Source organism: Perognathus longimembris, chromosome 28 (assembly GCF_023159225.1).
Source record: "Perognathus longimembris pacificus isolate PPM17 chromosome 28, ASM2315922v1, whole genome shotgun sequence".
In the NCBI taxonomy this organism is placed as follows: Eukaryota; Metazoa; Chordata; class Mammalia; order Rodentia; family Heteromyidae; genus Perognathus; species Perognathus longimembris.
In genome coordinates, this window is record NC_063188.1 from 100,901,456 (window position 1) to 100,926,489 (window position 25,034).

Here is a 25,034-nt window from a genome sequence, read left to right on the forward strand (position 1 = left end):
ATGTTTTCTGTGATGACAGATACAGTTCAATAGAATAATGCAGAGAACTGAAAGCTCTTCATCGAAGCTCATTCCTCTTTTTCTTAAGTACCTAACTAGAACATATACCAGCTCCCAGTGAGATTATGTGACTGAATTTTAGGCAATGAAGTATGAACAGAATTGATGTATACAACTTCCTGCATTGCCCATAAGAAAACCCAAAGTGCTGTCTCTGTGCTTTTCTCATTTCCTATCTTTATCCAAATGAACATAGGAACATTGGAAGCCATGTAGAATGCCTGTTGGCTAAGAACACCAAATTAGAGTGTTCTGTGAACAAGAAAGAATTTCCATTACATTGTATTTTGAGGGTTCATTTGTTATAGCTGATAGGGTTAACCTAACCAGTGCAGTTTTTGCCCATAATATTATTCATTCATTCTGTGATTGGTTGTAAATTAGGAGCAGTTTTTCCTTTTAAGGGGCATTGACAAAGTCTAGAGACATTTTTGGTTTTCACTACTGACAAATTCTATTGGCATCCAATGAGTAAAGTGTTAGGTCTTCTCCCTGAGGGCTCCATGTAGCTGCCCCCACCTCATTAAGTCTCCACCCAGTTACCTGGGTAACCAGCAGACCTGGAGGCAGTTACCTCCCCTTTCCCTGAGGTCACCTCCTAATCCACCTGGCCACACCCCTTGCCCCTGCCCTAGATATAAGGCAGGGCTGGGTGGGGGTCTCTCTCTCTCTCTCTCTCCCTTCTCTCCAGCCATGGATCATCTTGGCCACAGGCCAACAGTTCAGTAATAAACTTTCTCTCTTGCCTGAATACCGCGTGGCGTTCTCCTTTACCGGCTACCTACTTTAAAAAAACCTAACATATATGGTGCCGTGACTCGGGAAGGGCTTAAGAGTCAGGACAGGCGGAATTCCCCTCTATTTTTCTCCCTTTTCTGGGAGTATCCCCAGTCCTGACGGCCCTTTTTCCGCGAACCGAACTGCTGTGAGTCGCCATGCGGCACTTTTCACTAATACCATTGCTGGTCTCCACACCCACCTCCACCTCCACCCCACTTGTCTACCCTGGTGAGTGAAACTGCTGCTGCTCGGGTTCTCTGCCGCTCCGTCAGCAGCTTCTGCCCGGTAAGCTCATTCACTCACCAGGCGCCTCCCTCCCGTGCTTTTTGGGTTGTGCATCACAGTCACACCCGAGCCGGGACACTGCTAGCACGCCTCTTGACAGTGCAATGAGGCCTGCTCGAAATACTCGCTCAGATACAGTTTTTGCCACTGCAATGGTAAATGGTTTAGAAGTCACTTATATTCAGGCTCTCTCTCTCTCTTTTCCTCTCTTTCTCTTCCTTTTTCTCCCTCTCTCTCTCTCATCTTCCTGCTTACTTGCTTACTTTATAAAGTTCCCAAGTCGTACCATCGTTGTGTGCCTTGCTCACAAAGCTGCCTCTTTTCACAGACCTCCGATACTGAGGCTTGACCACCAATGTGCTTTGTCAGCAAAGATATCTAAAAGTTCTTTTCTCTAGCACTGACCACGTGGTGGATATTGTGTTTAACAGGCATCAGCTCAGGCGCCATTATGCCATGCCACGTGTTCTCTATTAGTGTGTTTGCGTCCTCCTGCCACCCCCTCAACATGGCATCCCACTAGAGTTTATCAAAATGTGGTTTCTCCATTTTATAATCTGAAAATTGTTGTTTGCTAGCAAAATTGTTTTTCTAACCAACCACGTGGTTTTAAAATATTGGGCAAAAAAAAGTCATTTACTACTGGAATTCCCAAAGAGTCTACTGCTGAAATTCATTTTTGCATGCTGTAAAACCTATGTGCACAGTGTGTATGTCTGTGTAAATGTCATTTGTTAATATATTCATCTAGCTATATATCTGTGCTAAAACTCATCACATCTACTGAGTTTTGTCATTGCAGAATTCTGGCAAGTATTTGGTCAGTTCTTGACAAGGTACAGGTAAGCTCTAGTCCCCTTGGTCTCCTTGTTGTTTTAATTGGAAGAAAAAAAGGGCTTTTGTGGCAAAGACTCCTTGGATTGCAGTTCGAAGCCAGCCAGGGCTGAAAATCTCTCTCAAACACCATCTCCCAATTAATCAGCGAAGAGCCAGGCTGGAGGCATGGCTGAAGAGACTTATCTCTTACCAGACTAATGCTGGAAGTGGAGCTCAAGTGGTAGAGTACTAGCCTCGAGCAGAAGTGCTGAGGGACAGTACCCAGGCCCTGAGTTCAAATCCTGTGAATGCCAATGAGGGCAAGCCATCCCAGCAACAAGCACCTAGACCACTGGGACTCAGCCAGTTCCGGGAACAAGTATCATGGAGTGGAGTAAGAGGAAAATGATCACATCCTAAATGGAGTCACTTTGTCTCGCCCTTTCAAAATTAATCAGAGCCGGGGGATCAAGAGATAGTAGCTTGTCCATCTAATGTCCATGCCTGAGTATAAGAACTGTCCAAGTCATCCAATTTTTAATTTTGTGCCCTAAACCCTTTCTTTTGCCTTAATATTTTTTTTTCCAGCCCCTGCCTCATGAGACTTCTTCCAGACTTCATTCAAGGACTGGCATCTCCCACCAAGGGACCCTGCTGCTCACCTTCTCCAGGAGAGGCCACATTCCTGCCTTTTACCCCTAATGCCGACGCCCCTTGCCAGCAGGAAGCAGCCAGAGAGAGTCTTCATCCTTTTTCATAACTATTAAAAGGCTGGAATGTTAGGTCCTCTCCCTGAGGGCTCCATGTAGATGCCCCCACCTCATTAAGTCTCCACCCAGTTACCTGGGTAACCTGCAGACCTGGAGGCAGTTACCTCCCCTTTCCCTGAGGTCACATCCTAATCCACCTGGCCACACCCCTTGCCCCTGACCTAGATATAAGGCAGGGCTGGGTGGGGGTGGCTCTCTCTCTCTCCCTTGTCTCCAGCCATGGATCATCTTGGCCACAGGCCAGCAGTTCGGTAATAAACTTTCTCTCCTGCCTGAATACCGTGTGGCGTTCTCCTTTACCGGCTACCTACTTTAAAAACCTAACATAAAGAACACACAGAACAGCCTTTCCCGTAAGAGTTATCTGCCCTGAAATAGTAATTGGCCTTCGTTGAGAAACCCCAATGATTCTCTAAACTTAGAGGAGGACACAACACCCTCCTCAGCAAGTCATCTATGGTTCCACAAATAACTTGCTCTTATTCTTTGTTCTCTAAGCTATCTTGTACCTACAGATAATGAAGAAATTGATTTTATTTTTGACTTTCTATAGAAAAAGGATCATTTGTACAGGGATATGGCTTCCTTCCCAGCTTCTATGCAACCCCCCCTTAGTCTACAGATGTCACAAACTTGCAAAAGCAAGAGGCTTGCATGTCACTATATCCTCAGACCCTAGAACAATGTCTGGTACATACTAGAAACTGAATCAATACTTGTTGTGTGACTACTTGCACTTTAGAAACCACAGGTACTAGTGGAAATTGGGCTATTCTGGGAGCACCTGTCTCATTTCAAGGGGGAGCAACTACTCAATCTTACTGTTGTTGCCTAAGGAATGAAGTATGAGTTATCTGATCTATGTATGCCATTTTGAAATAGTAATATCAATTTTTAAAACACCAAAATACTGTACAGGCACTATGGTTTAAACCAAATACTTTATATCTGAGTCCCATCTGGATCCAGATCGTCCACTTTGTATAGTTAATATTGTTAACAGCAGTAGCTCTCATGATTGGACTTATATTCTGTATCAGCTTTTGTGACAGAAAAAACACTCATACAATAATATATCCAATGCCTAATGTATGAAAGTGTAACCTCTCTGTACATCAGTTTGATAATAAAAATTTGAAAAAAAAAAAGAAAAAAGAAAAAACACTCAAATGGCTGAAAAATGACATTTTAAATTTATCTGAAAATTTGGGTTGCAAGCAGAGGTTGGGCTTAGATGGCTGTATCTGGTCTTGGCTAACTCCCTTATCTGCTTACAGTCAACCTTCAGTCAGCTAAGTGGTTATTGTCTACTGGGCTATCTGACTATCCTCTAGATGTATGGTGAACTACAAACTCATCTTCTTTGAGCAAGCTAGCCTGAGATTGTTTGCAAGAAAGCAATAGTTTTCCAACAGCCAAAGAAATATAGGTCCTCATGAGGCCTAGGTGGAGAAATTACATCATCCAAAGCAAATAATAAGATCTGTACAAATTTAACAGGTAAAAGAGAGACTTAACCTCAACACAAGGAGATATGAACTTGCATTACAGTAGGGTGTGGATACAAAAAAAAAGGGTGTTATTGAGATCATCACTGCATTAACTATACCACAGAGGCTACTAAATTGTTTCATACTGCTGAAGTCATTTAATCGTTAACACATTGAGAGGCCAAGTTGTCATCTGAAAGAACTAAAATTTCACTTCTCACAATTCTGAATGACAAAAGTTTAAGAGCAAGATGCCAGCATGGTCCAGTTTTGGTGATGACCCTATACTGGGTTGTAGAATACTAATTTCTTCCCATGTCTCCAACATTAAAGGTACAAAGAAGAAAATACTAGCCCTCTGGACCTCATCTTCTGAAGTCACTAACACCATTCATGAAGATTCCCTCCTCATTAACTAATTGTCTTCCAAAAGTTCCAGATAACATTGTATTGGATGTTAGATTTCAACAGATAAATTGGGGAGGGGATAGACAAACATTTAGACTATAGCACAAGCATTGTCTCAACCATTTCAAAGGTAAGAAAGCTAAGGTTCAAAACGGGAACTCGTAGCTAAATCTTGCGCTCAGATAAAATATACGCAGATGATACACGTAAGGAGTTCTTGTCCAAGACTCTGCAGGCTAAGGAACCTACTGGCTTCTTCTAGTATATCAGTGCCATCTATATCCATTCAATTCTCAAGAAGTCCAGTAAAAGTCCTGCTACTTGCTTAGAGGTTGATTCAGTGCTAATTGCTGCCATGCCTAGATGTGGTACTCCTTGTTGGTCCTGAATCCTTCCTTGCTACATCTCAGCAATCTTTCAGATCCTCTACTTCTATGGTCCTCATGTCAGGCAGGGACTACTACCTGCCATCTCTAAGCCATTCTCTAGATCTGGGGGCTGACTTGTCAGTATACTGCTTTCAGGAGTCCTCAGCCCTGCCTTCTAGCTCTAAATCCATCTCAAACCCTCACCGTGTTCCTTCTCTCTATTGGTCACCAGAAAACACAATCTAATGAGCTCCCATGGAAGAGTTTGTGGAAAATACCTACAACATGTTTAAAGGAAGCCTCTGTCTGCTACCTAGAGATTGGGAAAGCTTGTAATTCTTCCTTTATGCATCACAAAAGCCCTATTGCAACTTTACTCCAAAGGCTAAAATTTCCAAATGTCCTCAGCAAAACTGCAAACATATTTGATGAATGCCTAGGGAGCTAGTTTCATTAATTTGAGGGTGCTGAATGCTAGCCCTGCATATGTTGGGAAAGCATGAGTGGTTTGCAAATGACTGGAGACAAATGCCTTGTTTTTCTTCTGATTTTCAATAGTGAGTAGGAGGTTAGGCGGGACAGAGGGGGAGTTTAGCTAGAACAGGCATTGTTGTGTAGGGCTGTGGATGTCCCTGCACCAAGTCTGAAACAAAACCCAGAGCCTCATTCGGCAAACAGCTTTTAGGATGAGTCATAGTGAATGAAGTGCAGTTGGGTTGGCTGTCCACTCTTTGTACTGCCTGAGATCATGGCAAATATTTAAATGTCTGAGAAAATAGAGTGGGTGAGAATTAAGAAGACTATGCGAGAGAGGAGTTACTTGAAGTTAGATGCATTAGTAACTGTAAAAGAAGAAATAAAGGAGACTCTTCACTCAACATTATTGATTTTAACCAGAAAATGAGCCTTTTGGTTTTAGAAAGCCCTAAAAAAATCCAAAACCTTGCAGTTATAAGAAGCTTAAATTGGACCCTTTAGCTCAGTGTTTTAGATACTTAGCTGCATGTTAAAGTCACTTGGGGAGTAAAAAGTCCAGAGTCAAGATTGCTTTACTAAAGAATCTAACCTTGAGCACAGGATACAGCTGCAGTCACAGTGTTGTTTTGTATTCCCAGACCTAAGGGTTCAGTATCTGTTTTTAGTGTTTAATCCCATTTTTCTTTTTAAGGAAATCAAAGTTGCAAAGTATTTTTCTTGTCTTGCAGGAGAATCTTATGTTGAAGTATGCCAGTTGTGATGAACTCTCAATTTAAAATGCATAGAGCATCCCTTCCAACCCTTCCATTTACAATTATGAAACTTGACGTAGAACTAAAATAAGTGAATGGATGAGTTGCATTGTAAATAACTCCGTCATTCAATTGAATTTTCTTTGGTGGGAATATCTAATGTGAATCAACAACAAAAATCTTTGATTCTTTCAAGAGAAGGCTGCACGTATGGGGCCTCCTTCATATAATATCTATTATTTATCAGAATGTAATCTAATATTAATAGAGTCTAGGCTCAGCTTGCTTAATTAAGTAGTGTTTGACTATTTTCATACTATACAAACTGTCTTATTCTTTCTTTGAAGTAATTTAGGATAAATGTTACAACTAGTTGCTATTATTATCATTACCAGAAAGGATGGTAAAGATCTATTCAGTCCACTTTTGTCTCAGGTGAAAAACAACATTTAGAACTCAGTGGCTAATAAGAAATTTGAGTATGATTCAAATATTGGATCTTGAAGTAGAACCTCTGCCTTGTGTTAGCAGTTCTTATTTCTATCCTCATTATTTTTATTTTATCCATACTCATGTCTATATTTTATCTTTTTTCCATATTATATATGCATTTTGTAAATCTAGCTTATACATTTATACATTCTTTTGAAACTATATTCCCTATTGTTTTAACATGCATCAGTAACAAAATCTAAATTTAATATCTCCTATAGAATACACATTGTATTTCCATTCAGTGTCTTTCTTTATTTTCCTCTGTGTGTGCATGTGTGTGTGTGTGTGTGTGTGTGTGTGTGTGTGTGTGTTATGAGAGAGTGAACTGAGGGCCTTACAAATGCTGAGCATACACCTACCACTGTGCTTTACTACCAGCCCTCATCACCTCTCTTCTTACATGTTATTTCCTCCAGCATTTGCTTTTATACTGCTTTCATTCCCCAATTAGTCATTAACTGGCTTTGTCCCATTGAATTTTAATATTATGCGTGTACATGGCTTAGAGCCCAATCAATCTATAATACTTCTTAGGAAAAAATAACTATCCTGTCCCAGTCACCATTTTTACAACCTCAAAGGAGATAATTTTCAATGCTAGTAGAACTTTTTGTTTTCCTGCATATTTCTGAATTACATACTTGTATTTTTGCTTCTTAATTTTTTCATTGTAGCCACTGTGTAATTACCATTGTTCTAGTGTGAAAGATAGCATACTGTATCAATAAGCAACACTGCAGCATTGCATCTATATAAGTTCTAGTTCATTTGAAGCAGAGAGTATTCCATAGTCACTTTTCAAAAAATTTTCTCTAGAAAGGCTTCCATTTTCACTTAGTATTTTGCTTTTACTACTGCTTAGTTTTCTACATTCTTATCACAAATTCAACTCCAGACTTTCCCATTGTCGTGTATATCTCTGCTGAATATGTTTAGACTCATTCTAGGATGTTTGGCTGACTTATTCTTTATCTTTTTGTCTTTTCTCAAGCTGATCACATTACCCAGAGAAGAAACTTTCAGTAATATCAGCGGAGTTCAGGCTGGTTGTCAATATTGTGGACGCAGGCTGAGAGGAGAACACTAAAGATCTTAACATTTTATGTGTGAACGTGGATATAATCCTTCTTTTCATATGGTACTGTTAACTGGGGAGGCCCAACTTCAGTGGTTCTTCATATCACTTGACCCACTATGCCAAATAAAGAGATGAATAGTGATAAAGGGCAGAGAAAGATTTAGTACATGGTACTAGTATGCCATGGGCAGACGCAAAGTAAGCACTTCAGCCCATCTTCAGGCTGTAGACAGGAAACTTGAGGTTTAAATAGAGGAAGAATTGGGACAGAGGAAGAGAAATATATATAATTAAACAGTCCCAGGCAAAGTATGATCATTACCTCGATTCTGTTTCTGTGAGGAGTTCAAGAGAAGCATTATCACTATCATCACTTGAGGAGAGTAATTTAGGGTACTGTGAGATGATTACTCCTGCTCCACAGGGCAAGCTCATCATTATAGGTAATTTTCATCATTTGGATGGTGGTCTGTCCTGTGAGCCTCTGCTGTTCCTTTTCTTGGGAGTAATTTTGATCACTCGTCATAAAGATGTTATTGGTTAGTCTTGTCCTTACAGGAATACAAGATGGTTACAAGAAAGAGATTCACAGTAAAGCAGACAGTCATAAAAATAGAAGCAAGAGCTTGGCACCAGTGGTCCATGTCTGTAATCTTAGCTACTCAGGAGGCTGAGATCTGAGGATCACAGTTAAAAGCCAGCCCGGACAGTAAATCCGTGAGACTCGTATCTCCAGTTAACCACCAGAAAACTGGAAGTGGTGCTGTGGCTCAAGTGGTAGAGTGCTAGCCTTGAGTTGAAGCAGGGGGATAGTGTTCAGGCCTACAGTTCAAGCCCCATGACCAGCCAAAAAAAATGGAGGCATGGATGCAGATATTTATTCTGCTTTTAATAAATTATGGGCTCATACAAGGTGTCAGTGTTTTTTCAGTGAAAGCACTTCCTAAGTACCTGTTACCATACTTGTGGTCTCAATTCAGAAATTTATTTCACTCTCATCAGAATAAAAAATAACACTCAAATATAGTTTACATTTGGAGAGAAAGTTGCCAAGCTGAGGGCAAGGGCATTGGGATATGAGGATTTAATTGCTTCTGAAAAGAAAAATGGGAAATGAAGTGGTAGGGGAGTAGTTTTGGAGGGAATAAATATCTTTGAGAAAAAAAGAATGAGAAAGAGCAGATAAATGACAGAAAGAAGTTACTGATACAGAAGATAACGAAGCAAGCTATAGTCAGCTCAATTCAGGTTATGACTTATTTTAGTAAGAACAATGTTCCTTATGTACCCACCTTTGGGTTTACAAATATATTGAAAATATTTTTTAATAAAGAGAATCTTTATGTACCTGCAAAGAAATGTCACAATCACTGTGAATTACCTAATGTAACTGGTACAATCATGCCTAGATTCATTTGGCAAATAAATCCGCCTCATTTAAAAAATATCTTCTACGTTTCCCATATTAAACTAGTACCTGTGGAGTATGTATAGTACAACAGCTAGCAAGATCTGTCTTTTTCTCTTTTGTTTTGTTTTGTTCATTGTTAGTCCTGGGTCTCGAACTCAGGGCCTGAGCACTGTCCCTGGCTTCTTTTGCTCAAGGCTAGCACTCTACCACTTGAGCCACAGAGCCACTCCTGGCTTTTTCTATATATGTGGTGCTGAGGAATTGAACCCAGGGCTTCATATATACGAGGTGAACATTTTACCACTAGGCCATATTCCCAGGCCCCCTCTTTTGAAAGCACTAAATAGAACAGTATTTTTACATAGAATAGTTATAATTTTTATAATTATATTCTATTAATGAGAATGATATTCTCCCTTAAAACTCAAGGTATAGTCTCTAATTAAAGTTTAAGTTGAGTAAGTCTAAAATTATCATTTTATTTGATGATAACATACATAATCAACCATTTTATAACATTCAGTAGTTATTACTTTAATATTCTTGTTGGAAAAACAATGATTTTGCTGGACAATTGGGGGAGAAATGATCTTGCATTCTCTCTTTGGTACTGTAATTAAGTTGCTTAAGTTTCCAGCACACTCTGTTGCATTAAAGCTAGTGGGGTAAACTAGAGAGGAAATATTTGATAGAAGTCAATCATTAGAAAAATATTAACTTAGATTTTTTTTTATTTTTAAAAAATCCTCAGAAGTAACTTTAAGAATTTAAAGATACACTTACATGACACTTGTCATGTAAGTGTATGACCAGTGTCATGTAAGTGTTATGCATTAATTATATATTTGTAAAATGATACTATATACATAAATTTAGTTAAGACTTTATTTTTACTTTGGGTGTTGACAAGCTTTACTGTAAAGGGCCAAGTGGAACATAAAGTCTTAATTGAATCTACTTAATTATACAATTACAGCATGAAAGTTGCTAAGAATAACATTTAAAGGAATAGACATAGCAATAATCCCAATAAATTTTTTCTGAGGGTGTCTGTACTGAGGCTTGATCCCAGGGCACTGTCCTTTAGCTTTTTCACTCAAAGCTGGCACTTTGCCATTTGAACCAGAGTTACATTTTCAGCATTTTTTTTCAAATTTTTATCATCAAACTGATGTACAGAGAGGTTACAGTTTCATATGTTAGGCATTGGATACATTTCTTGTACTGTTTGTTACCTTGTCCTTCATACCCTCCTCCTCCTTCCCCCTTACCCTTTCCCCCCCTGAGGTGTTCAGTTCACTTACACCAAACAGTTTTGCAAGTATTGCTTTTGTAGTTCTTTGTCTTTTTTACCCTGTGTCTCTCAATTTTGGTATTCCCTTTCAATTTCCTAGGTCCAATACCAGTATACACGGTTTCCAATATACTCAGATAAGATTACAGAGATAGTGTAGGTACAACCACAGGAAGGTGATACAAGAACATCATCAAGTAAGAGTCTCATGGCTGTTCCTGCCTAGGCTGGCTTCCAACTGAGATCCTTAGATGTCAGCCTCCTGAGTAGCTAGGATTACAGACATGAGCACCAGACATGGCAACAATCTGTTTTAAGTGCTTTTGCTCGTTATTGAAGCCACCAGTACTCAGCCAAATACATTTCATTTTTTTTAAACGAAGCCCATGGTGGTTGATTTGCTCTGTGAGTTGCAGTATGTCTCTGCTTCAACTTAAAACTATTTCATGTTGGAGTTAGGCTTGTCATAAAGGAATGTTCAATACCTGACCATGATCTCTCTGTTAAGAGAAAATTGCAATACTTACTCATGGTTCACCATGAACTTCATGTCAAGGGAAAAGATCAGAAGGGTCAATTGTCTAAACTCAAGCAATAAAAAACAATTTATGACAACTGAGAAAGCCAAAACAAAAATACCCCAAGGAAAATGAAAAATCTATTTCATATTTAAAAATAATAAAAATCTTATTTTGCCAAGTCTTTCAGCTGCTCCCGGATTCCATGTTCTTTCTTTCCCTACCAGGACAGATGGTTAAAGAAGTCAATCCTTAAGTTATTTTTGATTTGAGAGCTTCATTATTGAATGAATTAATCAATCAACCAATTTACATCTTTTGAAGTACATTGTCTATATCCATAGATCATTATCAAGAACTTGTTAAATTTGACATCTAGGACTATTAATTCTCCTTCAAAAAGAATATTTTAGGCCAAGTTCCATATAAACCTTTTCTCTTGAATCATGTCTTTAGCATTACAGAAAGTACATGTGTTTTATAAAGGAAGACCAATGTGTTTTCATCATCTTCATATTAAACTCTGATTGAACAACAGTCTTTGATGAATATCAGGCACATTCCAATAAACCCATCAATAGTTTGCAGTTTAAGTTAGTGAAATCATGACTATACTATTTCCAAATTAAATTTAAAATATTAACTGAAAGTATTTACTATCCATAAGGTATTTGTTGACTTACTATTAAGGGTATTTTCCAATGTTCGTCAAAATCATTTATAACCTGTTATTACTTATCAACTTCTTTTCTTGGCATTATCTCAAAGGACTTAAAAATGTAGTTAATTTTATTTTTTATTTTTTCTATTTTGGTGCCTGTAGAGGGAATTGAATTCAGGGCCTCACACCTGTGCAGGCATTTTTTTCTCAAGGCTGGCCCTCTACCACTTGAGCCACAGCTTCACTAGTAATAATGTGACTAAATATGTCACCCTAAACATTATTTTGAAAAAATACTGAGAAAAACACTTTCATTCCTACATACATCATGTTTAGAAAACTAAATGGCACCTAGCGTAATTACACATAATTAGTAGGCTTATCATAAATATTTATTGAACAAATAAATGAATGACTAAGAAAGCAGCATACTTATTAAGGCTTCTATGTAGAGATGAGGATATAAAATTTCACAGCAATCCAATTATTTCCTTAAGGTTGAAATAGCTGGTCAATGGAAAAGAACAGTAATACAGATGAAATGAAATAATGCATACAAATTGTTCAGCACATGCCTAAGGCATACCAGGTGTGTAATAAATGTACCTTTTTATAGTCTCTGTGAATCTTAAAATACTTAGTATTTTTATACCACATCATACCATAGTAAAAATGGTGGATATATGATAACCTGAGAAAAAAAATTCAGTGCTTCAATTATGTTATGTCTTGTCTACTAAACAGTACCCACTAAAAGGTAAATATATTCTCAAAGGCAAAATAAGTTTCCTTTTTGTAGTTTTCATATATTTCCAATGAGTTCATTTAAAAATTTTTTTAAATTAAATTGAATTTTATGCAAGAGCATAAAAATCTAGCCTATCAACTATTCATCATATGCCAAGTTTCTTGTGTCAAAGAGGAAAAAATCTGTTTAGCCTACTGAAATCTATACTGCTGTTGTTCCCTTTTTACAAATCTGAGTCATTTACTCTGTAAATTACTGTGAATTGCAAACAAAAGTCCAGAAATAAGTTGGTACAGATTCACACCAGTCAGGCAGCTCTGTAAATAGCCTTGCCCAAGTCCTATTTTAAATGCCTTAATTATTAATGATGTCATGTTATCCTTAGAACTGATTCCATGCATTGAGTCCCACCAATAATATTTCAAATATTTCAAAACAAGAACTGTAAGCTTCATAGAAATCACTTTGCCATATTGATGGAAGCCAAGCTATCTATTGATTAAAAAATCAAAAAGAACCACGTACTTTCCATTGTTAGACATTTGGAAGGTGTCATGCTTAAGTAAGGGCAGAAAATTGTTTTTTTCAGGTAACATTCATATTTATTCTTAAACACAGACTAATTTTTATTTTTTAATCTTCCTTCAAGACTTTTAAAGGAAGTCTTTAGAGGACATGTTTATGTTTTATGGCTAGGTAGTTGTTTTATTGAAAGAAGCTTTCTGGAGTGATTTCTAGATTCAGAGACTCTGCTATTCTTCTTATTCCAATATCTTTCTCCAGTATTCTACTTCCATCCAAGTTTATAATTTGGATTACCAATATAAAAACTGCACATAATTAATGTATACAATTCAATGACACTTGTCACTACAATCTGGTATTCTACTTTAAGCAATAGACTGATGATTTAGAAAGTAGTGTGAACAAGATTCTTCAGATGAGAATAGCAAGAAGATAAAGTCAATTTCAAGTTAAATGGATTTGCTGAAACCGTTCAGCCAGATTTGAATTCAGGGTCTTCTAACCTCTATTGTTTTTGCTCTGCACTAGAGAAAGCTGGGAAACACTCAAAATTTGCCCATAATAATGCAAATGCAAAAGAAAATCACTCTTGATATAAAAAAGACAAATGTAGACTATTAAAACTCAAAGATCCAGAAATGCATGTATCTAAGTCGCCTTTATGTGCAGCTCTGAAAGGCAAAGAGCCTTTCTGAGTAAATTCTACATTGCAGTAAACAATGCAGACAGTACATGTAAGTAAAAGTCAAGGGAGTAGAAATAGCCACAGAAAAAAATATTTTTCTCAGGCAATTCACAAAAAGATACACTGAGTAATGACATGTCCAGACAATTAAAGATGAACTGTACAGTTGTGATCATTTTGAGAAGCAAGTGCAGTGTTCTAAAATTCCTAGCCTTCCGGCGTTACCATTTTCTGTATTCTCTAGATAGGACTTCTGCTTAGAATCTTTTTCTCTCCTGTTTCTCTAAAAAAAAAACTCTCCACTATCTTCTTCTCCAATGGAACATTATTGGTAGCTGCTTGACAGATGTCCCCTGGGAATGCAGCTGCAAATTAGTCTCCAATCATGTGTAGATATTTTGATGACATTTCCCTCAAACATTTCCAAGTTCTCCTCCCAAAAACCTGGCACAATCCTTTTGTGCAATCTTTTAAGCATAACGAATACTAAGTTCTACTGAAGACTTCAGGATGTTCTAAAAAAAATTGCAACATAGGAAAAAAAATAACATTAAATTGGAGACAATATATTAAAATTCCTTAATATCAGAATGATTTTCAGTGGCATTGAGTTTTACTTTAACATTCTTTATTTGAAAATTTAACAGTTTAGTATAAATGAGTAACATCTGGACTAGCTCACTAGGGCTATTTGAATCACACAGGTATAATTAAAGCAAGTTTATACCCTCCTTTCCAAAATACAGAAGTGATGCAGATAGATAACTTAGTCTACACTTGAAACTGCTAGAAATTCTACCATAGCATAGTCAAGTGATAAACAATGGTCTATTCTGCTATCAAAAATGAATGAATTATCTTACATGACACCAGAAAAATTCATTATAGGGTTAGTAAGAAAGACAATGAGAGTCTGAGGACACTAATGACAAATGGAATCCCTGACAAATACCAATAAGAAAGTGTACTGTCAGTGTTATCTACTAATTTTAAAACCTGAAGAGGTAATATACACATGCTCAACCATTGTTTATCACTTGACTATGCTATGGTGGAATTTCTAGCAGTTTCAAGTGTAGACTAATATGCACATGCTCAACAAATGTTACCTGTCCCTATTTGTAGTATTTAGTTCAAAGCATTTGGGCAATGTGATCTTCTTGAAACACGTTTTTTCATTGCTTTAATCTATAGAGTCACGTTTTTTCATATCATAACTGTCCCTAACTTACATTTGATATCCTAGTACATTGGAGACCACTGCTTTGGAAATTTATCTGAAAGCATTTCCATTTTACAGTCCTGTAGACTACCTCTCAAATTGCTTACTGGGAGTTAAAACCAATGTAGAAATTTTGTATCTATTAGTTACAGAAGAACAGTCATAGTTTCTTAATTAAAGCTCTCAAACAAGGAAAATACTAATTGCAAAATATTGTAATACATATCTGTAATCTCAGGAACATTAAAAGCTAAATATATACAAAACACATCTCAATTTCACAGAGAGAAAAAAATGTGATTCTGAAGTAACTGAGCACAATTTCTTATGCCATGTGCTCAGCATTCTGTATTCTGTCTTTTTAAATTTCTCTCAATTTGCAGATAAGATAATTTCACATGACTGTGCTCTTCAGTACTAGATTGTCCTATAGATCAATGTTGACTTTGCATTAACAATAATGATTTTTGGCTCAACTAATGCTGCCTTTATTTTCATTGTTGGTTTCTTTGGCCACTTGAAGAGATCTTTTCACTAGCACAGGGTGTTTCTTGAAAGGATTTTAAACATTAATTTACACAGTGATTTAAAATATGCCTTGATAAATAAAAACAGCTGGTTTTGATGTGAATGTTATCTTTTTAATAGAAATTGTGACTGTGCTTTATTCTAGTGCTTGGCATCACATCTCCTGTTTACAACTATAGTCACACAAAGAACATCTAATGGGAATGATATTTGGTCTCTGTCTTTGCTATAACCATCAGTTTAAGAAGCAGAATGATTTTCCTTTTCTTGACCTTAAAGACTTGCACTTGTCTGTGTAAGAATGAACACTATCTCAATTAGCTTTGCATGGCTTATTTTTGGCAGAGTTAAGGGACAACATTAATTGATTTGAGGATAAAAAGCTCATAGCTCCTCTTAATGAATATTACCCAAATCTGGAAGTACAGATTTAACAATGCACTTCTGAAAAGTAGTTTCATTTAGACAGAAAATAACAGTTGATAATCAATACAGAACCAGGCCACGGAGACCCAGATGCAGGCTAAACCGAAAGCATACACATATTAGGCTCTCTGAGGAGACAGATTACAGGTCTGCCTTTGCCAATGCAATCTAGTGCTCCTTGTATTCCTTCAAAGAGATGCAGTCAAAATGTTTTCCCTCTCTAGGCCCTATGCCAGGCACATGCTGTGCAGGCTCTGTCAAAAGTGGATGTCATTGGAGCTAAATTCATTTCCTGCCCAAGTCAATCCTGAGTTCCTATCATTCTCTTCTCAATATTTATCCTTCTTGTTATTGCTTTGAAGGAAATGCACTATTCATCTCTTAGAGAAAAGAGAAAAAAATCTCATTTATCAATTATTAAGTAGCAGTAGCCAATAGTGCTGGCCATTGTTTGCCTTTCTGTGACCAGTCATTGACCACTCTGGTGACATGACATCTCATTTGCATCCAACTGCACATCAAGAGCCTTCAGAAAGAGATTAATCATTTCTCTAAGGCATTAGACCATACACACCAGCCTCAGGAAATTGTGATAGAAGGGTTCAAGATTAAGTATAATTTTATAAGGCCAACCATGCACATACTTGAACACTGAGTTGTCTCTCTTTCCCTAGTTCCCAAGTTGCTTCATATTTTAAAGTTAGTGCCTATTGAGATTAAAGTAAGGAATAGCTAGTCTATGACAGCTTAACACTTTTAAGAAATGCTCAGAGGAGCTCTGTAATTTAGATAAACTATCAGAATATATCAAAACATACAAATATTCATAGTACCTCATCAACTACTAGTGTAGAGTAGATTGTTAATATAATTTACTATGTAACTACCACATGGTTACTTATGAAGTCAGTTGCCAGGAATGTATCAAGTGCCTATGTTATCAATATGGTAAGAGGAGGAAGTGAACAACTCTAGTATTATAAAACAGCATATTAACAAGCTACATGAACGCCTAAAATTTCTGTAGAGATTTCAAGTAGAGTTCTAAGCCAAAATTTTTTTCTCAAACTACAGTTTAGATAGGTACTAAGAATTAATAGTATTGACAAAATTAAGGCAAATAGAAATTTACTACAATGCTAAAAAATCACAAATTTAACATAGCAAGTAAAATTTAGGTGTTTTAAAAGCTTAGCATGTTATTAGTTTTATCTCAAATTTGGATTTAAAAGTTTCAGGAAAATTGTGTTTGCTGCCTGGGTTTTTGGCATGAGAAACAAGTAAATGAAATAATGTAGATGTGTCACTAAATAGCATAAATAGCACACAGTAACCCTGGGTAAATAGCTGGTCCCTGCTGCAGGTGAACGGTTTGTAGCCAGCTTAGCATAGCTCCTGGAGTCTTAGTAACAGAGAATAACCTCATATTGCAGGTGAAATCAAGAAAAGCAAAACGTTTACCTCAAAAATATGAAAGCCCACTGAAATAGAGAAAGCAATCCATAAATTCATATGGAACAGCAAAAGACCTAGAATAGCCAAAGCAATTCTAGGCAAAAAAAGCAATGCAGGAGGTATCACAATACCAGACTTCAAGCTCTACTACAAGGCCATCATAACAAAAACAGCCTGGTATTGGTATAAAAACAGACCGGAAGACCAATGGATTTGAATTGAAGTTCCAGAAATAAAACCGCACTCTTACAGTCAGCTGATATTCGACAAAGGAGCTAAAGACATACAATGGAATAAACATAGCCTCTTCAACTACTGGTGCTGGGAGAACTGAGCAGCCATTTGCAGAAAACTCAAAGTAGACCCAAGCCTATCACCATGCACCAAGATCAACTCAAAATGGATCAAGGACCTCAACATCATACCTGAATCCTTGAAACTACTGAAGGACAGAGTAGGAAAGACGCTAGAACTTATAGGTACAGGAAGGAAATTCCTGAATATAGTCCCAGGGGCACAACAAATAGGGGAAAGACTTGACAAATGGGACTACTACAAATTAAAAAGTTTCTGCACAGATAAGGACATAGCCACCAAAATAGAAAGACAGCCAACGATATGGGAAAGGATATTTACCAGCACAGCAACAGACAAAGACCTAATATCTGTCATCTACAGAGAACTCAAAAAACTAAGCCCCTCCAAGCCCAATAAACCAATTAGGAAATGGGCAAAGGAGCTAAAGAGAGACTTCACAAGAGAAGAAATAAAAATAGCAAGGAAGCATATGAGGAAATGTTCAACATCCCTGGTAGTAAAGGAAATGCAAATAAAAACAACCCTGAGATACCACCTCACTCCAGTTAGAATGGCCTATACTCTGAACTCAGGCAACAACAAATGCTGGAGGGGGTGCGGGGAAAGAGGAACCCTTCTCTGTTGTTGGTGGGAGTGCAAATTAGTACAAACACTTTGGAGAACAGTATGGAGGTTTCTCAAAAAGCTCAATATAGACCTACCCTATGACCCAGCCATACCACTCCTAGGCATCTATCCTGAACAGCAGGTCCCAAGATATCAAAAAGACATCTGCACTTCCATGTTTATCACTGCACAATTCACAATAGCCAAAACATGGAAACAACCCAGATGCCCCTCCACAGATGAATGTATCCAAAAAATATGGTACCTATACACAATGGAATACTACATAGTGATTAGGAATGGTGAAATATTGTTATTCGCAGGGAAATGGTCAGAACTTGAACAAATAATGTTGAGCTAGACAAGCCTAGAACACAGAAAAACAAAGGGGCATGATCTCCCTGATATATGACTGTTAAGAAGGGATGACAGAATAAAAACAACCCTGAGATACCACCTCACCCCAGTTAGAATAGCCTATACTCTGTTTTTTTTTGTTTGTTTGTTTTGTTTTTTGCCAGTTCTTGGCTTGGACTCAGGGCCTGAGCACTGTCTATGGCTTCTTTTTGCTCAAGGCTAGCACTCTGCCACTTGAGCCACAGTGCCCCTTCTGGCCATTTTCTATATATGTGGTGCTGGGGAATTGAACCCAGGGCTTCATGTATATGAGGCAAGCACTCTTGCCACTAGGCCATATTCCCAGCCCCCAGAATGGCCTATACTCTGAACTCAGGCAACAACAAATGCTGGAGGGGGTGCGGGGAAAGAGGAACCCTTCTCTGTTGTTGGTGGGAGTGCAAATTAGTACAACCACTTTGGAGAACAGTATTGAGGTTTCTCAAAAAGCTCAATATAGACCTACCCTATGACCCAGCCATACCACTCCTAGGCATCTATCCTGAACAGCAGGTCCCAAGATATCAAAAAGACATCTGCACTTCCATGTTTATCGCTGCACAATTCACAATAGCCAAAATATGGAAACAACCCAGATGCCCCTCCACAGACGAATGGATCAAAAAATATGATACTTATACACAATGGAATACTACATAGCAATTAGGAATGGTGAAATATTGATATTCGCAGGGAAATGGTCAGAACTTGAACAAGTAATGTTGAGCGAGACAAGCTTAGAACACAGAAAACAAAGGGGCATGATCTCCCTGATATATGACTGTTAAGAAAGGGAGACAGAGAGGCAGTAGAGACCAAGTCTGTGAAACCAAAAACTGCTTGTCAAATAGTATTCCCCACAGGATTGGGGCAGCGACCCAACAGTATGTAACTAAAACCAAACAATTACTCAACATATAAAGGTCAAAAATTGACCTCTCAGGGGAATACAATAGCTCAAAAGCTAGGTATGTAAGTTCATGTAAGACTACTGTTGACATATGGTCTAATATCGACATTACATTTAAAGCCCTAGGCGAACGTTTTTGGGCGTGGCCACGTGGCTACTGTATATGTTCTTGGTACATTGTATATTGTACATATGTCTACCTGACCTAGAGAAGGGATAGAAAAACAGGGTGTAAGATATCACAAGAAATGTACACACTGCCCTACTATGTAACTGTACCCTTTTTGCACAACACCTTGTCAAAAAATTTGAGTTCAATTAATAAATAAATTAAATTAAAATTAATTAATTAATTAATTAATTTAATTTAATTAAAAAAAGAAGGGGTGACAGAGAGACAGTAGAGACCAGGTCTGTGAAAACAAAAACTGCTTGTCAAATGGTATTTCCCACAGGACTGGGTCAGTGACCCAACAGTATGTAACTAAAACCAAACAACTACTGAACATATAAAGGTCAAAAATTGACTTCTCAGTGGAATACAATAGCTCAAAAGCTATGTATGTACGTTATTATAAGACTACTGTCGACATATTGTCTAATATCGACATTACATTTAAAGCACTAGGCGAATTTTCTTTGGCGTAGGCCACGTGGCTACTGTATATGTTCTTGGTACATTGTGTAATGTATATATGTCTACCTGACCTAGAGAAGGGATAAAAAAACAGGGTGTAAGATATCACAAGAAATGTACACACTGCCCTACTATGTAACTGTACCCTTTTTGTACAACACCTTGTCAAAAAAATTGTGCTTAATTAATAAATAAATTACAAAAAAATATGAAAGCTGAGCTGAGGAATTGCCTGCTTGATATGTTTAAGGCAATGAATCGCTGTTGGGAGCCATATTGTCCTCTAAGAACACTAGGAGACATTTCTGATTGCTACAACTTGAGGGAGATAATGAAAGCAGGTAGTAGGTCAAAGTCAGGAATAATGCTAGACATTCTTTAGAGCACAGAAAATTCATCTACATATAGCACTGTCTAACCTAAAATTCAAACTCTGTTCTAATGTGATGGGCAGCTACTAGACTGTCATTATTATTTATGTTGTAATAGAACTACTGAGGAGGTAATATAGTAATGAATTTTCTTTAATGTGTATTTGATGGAAAAAAATGAAGCCAGGCACAGGTGGCCCACAGCTATAATTCTAGCTATTCAGGAGGCTTAGATCTGAGGATCAGGGTTCAAAGCCAGCCTGGGCCAAAGCATCCCCAAGAGACTCTTTTCTCCAAGTAAACAATAAAAAAAAAACAGAAGTAGAGCTATGGCTCAAAGTGGTAGAGAGCTACCCTTGAGCAAAAAGAAGCCAGGGACAGTGCTCAGACCCCGAGTCCAAGCCCCAGGACTGGCTATATATGTATCTTCATTTTCATTGTCATTTAGGGACAGCAAATTGGTGGTGGAATTCACACTAGGTCATATAAACTTTTTGTTATCTTTACCATTCTGACCAACAACAAAATGATTTTTAAAAAGTAAAGAGAATTCTGACATGCTTTTGATACCATTTAAAAATAACTTAAAATGTACTCTGACATTATCTCATTTATTTATAGAATAAAATAAGAAAGCTTATATTCTTCATAACTGTTTCCTTCCAGGTACCCAAAAATACTTGACTTCTGGTAATACACTTCCATTGATCTTATTGAGTGAATGCATGGGTTTCAAGCTCTCAACTGGTACTTAGTATAATCTAAAAACATCTAACTCACTAATGATAGTGAAGTACATGGAAGACATAACCCACAGTGGAAGATAGCATATCATACCTCTAATCTAATGCACTGGGAAATAATAAATGGATAACTCCAGCTGCTGAAATTCACAGGGAGCCATATAAACCCAATAAATCACTTATAGAAGCTGTAAACTTGCCAGCAAATCAATTACAATATCTTTGCAATTCCTCTCTGTCTGTAACTAAAATAACAACACTGGGGATTTAGAAAATAAGTCATCATTGATTGCTTAAAAATCAGTTCTTGAGGTAGTGAAAGACACTCCAGTTACCATTCATTAGCAAGGCCTTCATTATGTCATTTAGAGTATGCATTTGCTGAGTGAGAAAAGGATTCTCTACATATAAACATGATAATGCTAACCCATTATCAGTAAGGCATACATTTTCAGCTGGTTTTAGTACTTAATATGAATTCTTGGTCTAAAGATGTAGCTCATTGATAGAACATTTGCTTAGCATGCATGAATTCCTGGATTCATTACCTAACACACAATGCAGAAAGGAAGCCATATTTTCAAGCCCAGGTTTTGAATTTTTTCGTTTTTGTTTTTGTTTTTGTTTTTGTTTTTTTTAGTTGTGGCTCTTGAACTCTGGGCCTGGGAACTGTCTCTGAAATTTTCTGCTCAAGGCTAACACTCTATGACTTTGAGCCACAGCTCCACTCCTGGTTTTCTGGTGGTTAATTGGAGATCAGAATCTCATGGACTATCATGCCTAGGCTGGTTTTGCACTGCAATCCTCAGATCTCAGACTCCCAAGTAGCTAGGATTTTAGATGTAAGACACCAAAAAAAAAAAAAAAAAAAAAAAAGACACCAGAGCTCTGCTGACATTATAAATTTGACCACATCTATGAAACATGCAACTCTGTGAAAAATAATATGAGCTATGGACTTCAGGGACTAATGCTGAATCAATGTAACTTGTCATAACAAATGTGCCACTCATATAGGATGTTGTAGGTAGGAAAGACTGTATAGGGATGGGATGAATGGATGTCTTTTCTGCTCAGTTTCACTGTGAACCTAAAACTATTAACAATAAAGTCTATTATTAGTAGCAATTATTTAAAAAGTTGAGACCTCAAATTAGTTAATTTAAATACAATATAAGGCAAGCTGAAGATGTAGCACAGTGGAGACCACTTTCTAGTTCACTTAAGACTCAGAATTTAATCCCCATAATTGCAAAATAGAAAGATAGATTATATATAAAAGTTATTGATACATTTTTTATAAATCATTTGAAACTAAATTATACAAATTATGCCCTTTTACCCTACATAAATATATTACATGAACCAGAATGTTCTTTTACATGACCATGTTATCAAAGTCAGGAAATTTAACACTGATACAATACCATTATTTAATGTATATTTCAACTTTTGTCAATTGAATAATATTCTTCATAGCAATTATCTTAAGATCCAGGATTCTGTTGAGGGACAAATATTGCATTAAGCTGTCATATTACTTTAGCTTCTTGTTGTCTGAAAATGTCCTGCAGCCCTCATCTTTTATGGCACTGATAATTTTGAAGAATTATTAAATAAACTTCCATTTGTGTTTGTCTGATGTTTTTGAATAATTATTCAGATTATGTGCTTTTGGCAGGACTGCCACAAAAATAATAGTGTGCCTTTCTCAGTACATCCCATCAGGAGGTAAATGATATTGTTTTTATTTCATTATTAGAGATGGAGAATGTCTTCCCCAGGAAAAGAAAAGCAACAATCTACAAAAAAGCAAGCTCAGTCAGACTAATAAACCATTCTGCTAGATTTTGTTGCTTTATCATCACTAAGAAAAAACATAAGTTGATTGGACTAAAAAATAGTATTTTCTTTGAAAACAAAATCGGTCTCTGGTCAACATAACCTACTGCATATTTCCTTTTTTGACACGAGCTGAGTTTTGAATTCACATTTAAATTATATCAGAAATTAATGTGCCTGGTGACATATCCTGTCAAAGGCCTAGATGGCACTTAGCTGATGGCCCAAAGATATTGCTTTACTGTCAGCATGCTTGAGAATTGCATGCTTCAGAAGGAAAGGGGATCACCTCACGATACTATGTATTGGTTTTTGCAAAGGGTTAGCTACAAACTACTTTCCTACAGCTCAATGAAATGAAAAGGATGAGATTCATTTTTTCTCTCATTTTCCTTCCATCTGATTTTGTTCTGCTAGCAAAGTACTTCAAGTAAAGCATCTATTAATCTTGGAACAACCACTGAATTTAATTACCATGTCTAATGTTAGCTTGTACAAAGTGTTATAGGGATATGTTTTCTTCCATAAGAAGTACAGTACAATATGTTCTTCTATTTCAAATCCATTTCACTTAATTCCAGTGCTTTGACAAGAAAAAGCAATACTGCCACCGACCTTCATATTCAGGCTGCTATCTCTTTCTGAAGAACACACCTGAGAAAAATTGCATCCCCCTTGCCTTCCAACCAACACAGGGTTACATAGAGTTATTTCTGTTTGCTAGCCACCCCCACCAAAAATATAATGAAGAGTGCATGAATAATTGCTGCATTCTAAGAGACCATGATGAATTTTATTAGTGTACAAAGCATATTGCATGAGTTTGCCAGAGGTCTTTATTCTGAGCTCACATATGTTCTGCAAAGCTGTCATTTTAAGCTGCTCTTAGAGTGGTGCTGAGTGCCTCATTCCATTTCCTTGTATGGCTATTCACCTTTTCGGGTGGAGTGGGTGGGTGGGTATTAAACTCCACATGCTGTGTTGGGAAGCTATACAAAGTTTATATTTCTTCATACATTTTTTAGGAGAAGCAAGCAGAGACAAAACTAGAAAGTCATATCGGTTTGCTTTGAGAATCTCTTGAAATAAGAAGTTGTTTTTTTAATGGTTTCAACGTGGAAGGTGTTTGGATAAAACGTTGGGTGCTCAGTACAGGGCAACATATACACAGAAGGTAACACTATGGATGGCTGTGAAACAGTGGCCCTTCTTTTTCCCATAGGAGTTAAAGAAAGAAATGTAAAGGCTAGAAAGACATGGTTAAGTTATAGATATTGTAAAACCATACAAGCTGGTTAGGATTTGTCTTTACAGGATCTTTTCTTGGCAAAATAATTATGCACAGGAAATTAACTCTTATATATATTTGACATCTTACTTATGAAAAAAGGATTATAAAGCATGCCATGTTTTGGTTACATTTAGAGACTTTATTTTTTATATTTTTGTGGAACTGAAGTGTGAACTCCAAGATTTCATAATTCACAGGGCAGGTGCTCCGCCACTTGAGCCATATCACTAGCCATTAACTTTTGAGGTTTTAGTGTAAAGGTATGGTTTTATTTGGCCACTGGAAAAGTTATTTTAAATAACTATAATAATGTCTTCACACAGCCAACAATAATGAAAAGCAATAAATCACTTACTTGATCTATGGTGACAACCATGCTGTATTTTAACATTTAAATTCTCAATCATACATATGGTCCTTAAACTATAGATAGATAGATAGATAGATAATATATATATGTGTATGCATATATACATATGGTTCTTAAACTATATTTTTTTCTTCTTTATTGTCAAAGTGAAATACAGAGGGTTAGTTTCATATGTAAGGCAAGTTACATTACTTATCCAACTTGTAACATCCTCCCTCATTTTTCCTCCATCTCCCCTCTCCCTAGTTCCCCCCACCCATGAGTTGTACAGTTGGTTTACACCAATTGGTTTTCTAAA